Consider the following 6,915-nt stretch of genomic DNA (forward strand, 5'->3'; position numbering starts at 1 on the left):
AAGATGATGGAAAAGGCTTGCTATTGCCAAACCTATTTCTCCCACCATTATTATTATTGAAGCTTTGATTAGGCTTCTGCTGATCCTTCCATGAGAAATTAGGATGATTCCTCCATGAAGGATTATAGGTATTTCTATAGGATTCTTCCATGTAATTCACGTCTTCCATTGCAGGATTCTCAGGGTCATAAGCTTCTTCTTCAGAGGAAGCTTCTTTAGTACTACCGAATGCAGCTTGCATTCCAGTCAGATTCTAAGAAATCATATTGACTTGCTGAGTCAATATTTTATTCTGAGCTAATATGGCATTCAGAGTATCAACCTCAAGAACTCCTTTCTTCTGAGTTACCCCATTGTTCACAGGATTTCTTTCAGAAGTATACATGAACTGGTTATTTGCAACCATTTCAATGAGTTCCTGGGCTTTTGCAGGCATCTTCTTTAGATGAAGAGATCCACCAGCAGAGTGGTCCAATGACATCTTGAATAATTCAGACAGACCATCATATAATACACATAGGATGCTCCATTCTGAAAGCATGTCAGAAGGACACCTTCTGATCAATTGCTTGTATCTTTCCCAAGCTTCATAGAGGGATTCACCTTCCTTCTGTCTGAAGGTTTGGACTTCCACTCTAAGCTTGTTCAACTTTTGAGGTGGAAAGAATTTGGCCAAGAAAGCATTGACCAACTTTTTCCAAGAGTTCAGGCTTTCTTTAGGTTGTGAGTCCAACCATATCCTAGCTCTGTCTCTTACAGCAAAGGAAAAAAAAATAAGTCTGTAAACCTCAGGATTAACCCCATTGGTCTTGACAATGTCACAGATTTGTAAGAATTCAGCTAAGAACTTATGAGGATCTTCCAATGAAAGTCCATGAAACTTGCAATTCTGCTGCATTAGAGAAACTAATTGAGGCTTAAGCTCAAAGTTGTTTGGTCCAATTGCAGGAATTGAGATGCTTCTTCTATAGAAGTCAGAAGTGGGTGCAGTAAAATCACCAAGCATCTTCCTTGCATCTCCACTATTGTTGTTATTTTCGGCTGCCATGTCTTCTTCTTTTTCAAAAATTTATGTTAGATCCTCTCCAGAGTTTTGTGCTTTAGCTTCTCTTAGTTTCCTCTTCAGAGTCCTTTCAGGTTCAGGATCAGCTTCAACAAGAATGTTCTTATCCTTGCTCCTGCTCATATGAAAAAGAAGAGAACATAAAAGAATAAGAATCCTCTATGTCATAGTATAGAGATTCCTTTATGTGAGTAGAAGAATAGAAGAAATAGAATGAAGAAGGGAGAAGAAGAATTCGAACACAGAGAGAGGGAGATGGTTCGAATTATAAGAAGAAGAGAAGTTTTTGTAAATAAATAAATAAATAAAAAGAGATGAGAGAGAGAGAGAGTATTCGAAAATTAATTCAAAAGAAAAGAAAAATATTTTTGTTTTTATTTTAATTATTAGTTAGAATTCGAATTTAAGAAGGAAAATAAAATAAAATTAGAATTTTAAATCAATTAGTTAATTAAAAAGAATTTTGAAAAAGTGGTTAGTGATTTTCAAAAATTAGAGAGAGAAAAAAGTAGTTAGGTGGTTTTGAAAAAGATAAGAAATAGTAAAACAAACAAAAAGTCAAGTGGTTAATTGAAAAAGATTTGAAAATCAATTTTGAAAAGATAAGAAGTTAGAAAAAGATTTGAAATTAAGTTTTGAAAAAGATATGATTGAAATCTATTTTGAAAAAGATTTGAAAAGGAAATTAAAGAGATTTGATTTTTGAAATTAAAGTTGATTACTTGCCTAACAAGAAACTAAAAGATATGATTCTAGAATTTAAAGATTGATCCTTTCTTAATAGGCAAGTAACAACTTAAAAATTTTTTAATCAAAACATTAATTGTTAGCATTAAATTCGGAAATCATGAAATAAAAGTAAGAAAAAGATTTTAAAAATCAGTTAAAAAATTTTTCGAAAATATTAAGAAAAATGAAAAATATTTGATTTTTGAAAAAGATTTGAAAAGATAGAAAATTTTTAAATTGAAATTTTGACTTGACTAACAAGAAACAATCAAATTTTGAAATTTTTTTACTAAGTCAATTCAAATTTTGAAATTTATGAGTAAAATAAGGGAAAGATATTTTTTTGTTTTTGAATTTTTAATGAGGAGAGAGAAAAACAACTAAATTACACAAGACATAAAAATCCAAGATCAAAACAACTAATGCATGCAAGAACACTTTGAGTGTCAAGATGAACACCAAGAACACTTTGAAGATCATGATGAACATCAAGAACATATTTTTGAAAATTTTTAAGAGAAGAAAGACATGCAAGACACCAAACTTAGAAATTTTTTAACTTTAGACACTAATGATTCGAAAAAGCACAAGAAAAACAAGAAAAGACACAAAACCAGAAAATTCAAAGATCAAACAAGGAAAATCATCAAGAACAACTTGAAGATCAATGAAGAACATAATGCATGAGTTTTCGAAAATTAAAGAAAAATTAAAAAGATGCAATTGACACCAAATTTAAAATTTGACACTAGACTCAAACAAGAAACACAAAATTTTTTGTTTTTATAATTTATTAATTTTTTGTATTTTTCAAAAATATTTTGGAAAAAGAAAATAAAGAAATTCAAAATTTTTAATAAGAATTCCAGGATTCCTGAAATGTTAGTCTAAAGCTCTGGTCCAAAAGATTAGACATGGCCAATGGCCAGCCAAGCTTCAGCATAGAATTATGAATGAGAATCCAAAGGCTTATGCAATGTGATTCTAAAGCTCCGGTCCAAACGAATTAGACATGGCCAAGCGGCCAGCCAAGCTTTAACATAACACATACAAGCATGTCCTTTTTACAATGGAAGGTAGAAACCTCGGTCCAAAAGATTAGACATGGCTTAACAGCCAACCAGGTTTCACTAGATCTCATGAAGCTCTATAATTCATTCTTAAAAATTCTGAAGAACATTTTATTATTATTTTTGGATTTTTTGAAAATTAAAAATAAAAAGCTTAAACATAAAATAAAATTACCCAATCTGAGCAACAAGATGAACCGTCAGTTGTCTAAACTCGAACAATCTCCGGCAACGGCGCCAAACACTTGGTGTGGGAAATTGTGATTCACACTTTTCACAACTCCGCACAACTAACCAGCAAGGGCACTGGGTCGTCCAAGTAATACCTTACGTGAGTAAGGGTCGATCCCATGGAGATTGTCGGCTTGAAGCAAGCTATGGTCATCTTGTAAATCTCAGTCAGGCAGATTCAAATGGTTATGGGTTTTTATAATTAAAATATAATTAAAACATAAAATAAAATAAAGTTACTCATATAATTCATTGGTGGGAATTTCAGATAAGCGTCTGGAGATGCTTTGTTGCTTCTGAACCTCTGCTTTCCTACTACCTTTTTTCAACCATGCGTTACTTCCTTCCATGGCAAGCTATAAGATCCTCTCAGTGAAAATGGTCCTCTACGGTTTTTGCACGGCTAATCAACTGTCGGATTTCTCGTCTCGGATGAAAAATACCAGGTACAGCTACCGCATGGCTAATCATCTGTCGGTTCCTACTAGCATTGGAATAGAAGTTATTAATCCTTTTGCACACTGTCACTTGCGCCCAACATTCGCAGGTATGAAGCTCGTCACAGTTATTCCTTCCCGGATCCTACTCGGAATACCACAGACAAGGTTTAGACTTTCCGGATCCCAGGAATGCTGCCAATAATTCTAGCCTATACCACGAAGATACTAATCTCACGGACTCGGTCCATGTATTAGATATCCAAGAGAATATTTTTCGGCTATCGTCCAATGACTACGTTGAACATCATGTAGACCGCTTTGTAGTTGTCAGGCACGCGGATCTTGGCTAAGCGAGTAACGAAGATTGGGTGATTGTCACGGGTCACCCCTTCATTCTGACTTAACTGAATTAAGTACGAAGGTATATCTTGGAGAAGAAGCAGGCGTGAATTAAATAGAAAACAGTAGTAATTACATTAATTCATGAAGAACAGCAGAGCTCCACACCTTAATCTATGGGGTGTAGAAACTCCACCGTTGAAAATACATAAGTGAAAAAGGTCTAGGCATGGCCGTGAGGCCAGTCTCCAAACGTGAACAATGGTCTATGATAGCATAAGATTGTCTGCGAATAGAATAGTAAAAAGTGTTATTTATATTAAACTAGTAACTCAGGTTTACAGAAAATGAATAACTAAGTGCAGATAGTGCAGAAATCCACTTCCGGGGCCCACTTGGTGTGTGCTTGGGCTGAGCATTGAAGGTTTCACGTGCATAGGCTGCTCCTGGACTTAAACGCCAGCTTTGGTGCCAGTTTGGGCGTTTAACTCCAATTCTGGTGCCAGTTTGGGCGTTTTACGCCAAGATGTTTTAGGCTGGCTTTGGACGCCAATTTGGGACATCAAATCTCGGGCAAAGTATATACTATTATATATTTCTGTAAAGCCCAAGATGTCTACTTTCCAACGCAATTGAGAGCGCGACAATTGGGCTTCTGTAGCTCTAGAAAATCTACTTCGATTGCAGGAGTTCAGAATCCAACAGCATCTGCAGTCCTTTTTCAGCCTCTGAATCAGATTTTTGCTCAGGTCCCTCAATTTCAACCAGAAAATATCTGAAATTACAGAAAAATACACAAACTCATAGTAAAGTCTAGTAATGTGATTTTTGCATAAAAACTAATAAAAATATAATAAAAAATAACTAAAACATACTAAAAACTATGTAAAAACAATGCCAAAAAGGGTATAAATTATCCGCTCATCACGCATCCAAATCTTTAGCTTTTTCCATGTGTTCTCCACTTTGCATGCTTTCCTCTTCACTCCTTTGATCCATTCCTAGCCTTTTCAACCTAAATTCACTTAACAAACAAATCAAGGCATCTAGTGGAATCAAAGGTGAATTAAAATCATCAAATTAAAGGCCTAAAAGCATGTTTTCATACTTAAGTACAAATTAAGGAAGAATCACAAAATCATGCTATTTTATTGAATAAATGTGAGAAAAAGTTGATAAAATGCTCAAAATCCATACAGGATAAATCCTAAAAATGGGTTTTATCAGTACGTATGCATGCCTCATGCGTACACACGAGCCAAATGCGCACAAAAACAATTCAATTCTGGAATGCAATTCGGGTGTAAAACCCGGTCAAATTGTAATTAATTAAATAATAAATTAAATAGGAATGACTATGGTTAGAAAATCTAGCAATCAGAATTTGATAATTTAAATATGATATTTGGACTCAGTGGATTTTTCTAAGTCAGAAAACATAGATTTCTGCGTAAAAACGCGCACCAAAATTTTGACCGGCAGTACCGGCTGAGATCTGTCTAGTACTGCAGCTGAGAAAATTAATTATAAGTGAAAATAAGTCCAAGAAATTAGGAGTTATAATTAGGGAAGATAGAAATATTTAAAATCCGATTTAAAACTCTAATCTTAAAGGTTTTGGCCCAAAATTGGGCCAACGGACTAAAATAAGTTAACCGGGCCCAAGACCCAACATATATAAACATTATTTATGAGCATTTCAGCTTATTTAACCTAGAAAATGAGAGAGGGGCGCAGCTATGGAGAAGGGAGGAAGAAGAGAGAAAATCATATCTCCATCAAACTTCAAATCACCATAACTTTTGATCTAGAACTCCGATTGACGAGCCGTTTATGGCCACGCATCGCTCTTCTCATCCTCTATGATTTTATCTAAGTTTCGTGGTGATTAATCCACTGTCCTCTGCTCAGTTTTCGTTTTTTCTTTAAATTCGAATTTGGTTTGGGTTTTGAGGAAATCTTGTAATTTTGGTTGTTTAGGAGTGCTCTAGTATGAGCCATTGGTGAGTTCCATCAACCAATTTTATGGGTTAAGGTAAGAAACCCTCTAATCCTTGTGATTTATCATTTTCATGAACCCTAGGATAATGTATATATGTGAAATTAGTTATGTTAGTGTATTTGGTGATTTTGGTGCACAATTGGGAGGTTGGTGTTGCTTGTAGAGCCTTGGTGAGGCTTGGAGCTAAGAGTTGGTGGAGACTCTCAAGAGGAAGCTCAATTATTTTGGCTACAAGAGGTATGGTTTAAGTTTCATTTAAGTACCGTGTGGTGTGATGAGAATTCCAATGTTAGATGCCCCTAGGATTATGTTTGGATTGTGTAAATGGTTGGTACTAATATGCATAGTTGATATGTACTGTGAATTAATGATTGGGTTGAGAATTTGTGTGAATTGTATGTTTGGTGTGTTGAGAATTTGATGAATCGGATAATAAATATTAGTTTGTGGAATATGCATTTAAATTGTGAATTTGGGCCAGAGGCCGTGAATCTTGGGCCAAAGGCTAAAAAGAGGTAAAGAAGGTAAGTTGATGTGTGTATTGTGTGATGATATAAGAGATTGGATGGATTTTAGACATTGAGTGTATGAATAATTGGTTTGGTTATTGAATAATAAGGTTTGAGGAATTGAGGTGTGAAATTTGATAGTTTTGGATGAAATTGTATAGATGAGGTAGGTTTGGTTTTGGTTGAGTGTAATTATGTGAATGTAATTAGGTTGTGATCATTTGGATGAGTGGAAATGAATTTTGCTTGTGAACATTGGAAAAATTGGTGATTTCTATGTTTGGGTAAAAACTGATTTTTCACCAACTTTAGCAGTCCATAACTCAGTCCACAGAGTTCAGAATTATTTAAAAATGAATTTTTATGAAATTTTATTCAAAGATCTTTCCAACGGTTCAGAAATGGTTGAAAAAGGAATTTCGTAGAAGAAGTTACGTGTGGTGAAAATTTGAGGTTTGAAAATGTAATTCTGTAGCTTTTTAACTTAGTAAAATTTTTAGCAGATCGTACTCCCACGCATACGTGTGGCCGA

General features: G+C 34.5%; 1 non-coding gene across 1 annotated transcript; it reads left to right on the forward strand.

Moving 5' to 3' along the window:
- The first annotated feature begins 535 nt into the window (after positions 1 to 535).
- Positions 536 to 643, forward strand: LOC148550976 (small nucleolar RNA R71). Its single transcript, XR_015893504.1, has one exon. It is a non-coding gene; the product is annotated as a small nucleolar RNA R71 (small nucleolar RNA).
- Positions 644 to 6,915: the final 6,272 nt, after the last annotated feature.

The sequence above is a fragment of the Arachis ipaensis genome, chromosome B7, assembly GCF_059453495.1.
Source record: "Arachis ipaensis isolate K30076 ecotype BB chromosome B7, ASM5945349v1, whole genome shotgun sequence".
NCBI lineage: Eukaryota > Viridiplantae > Streptophyta > Magnoliopsida > Fabales > Fabaceae > Arachis > Arachis ipaensis.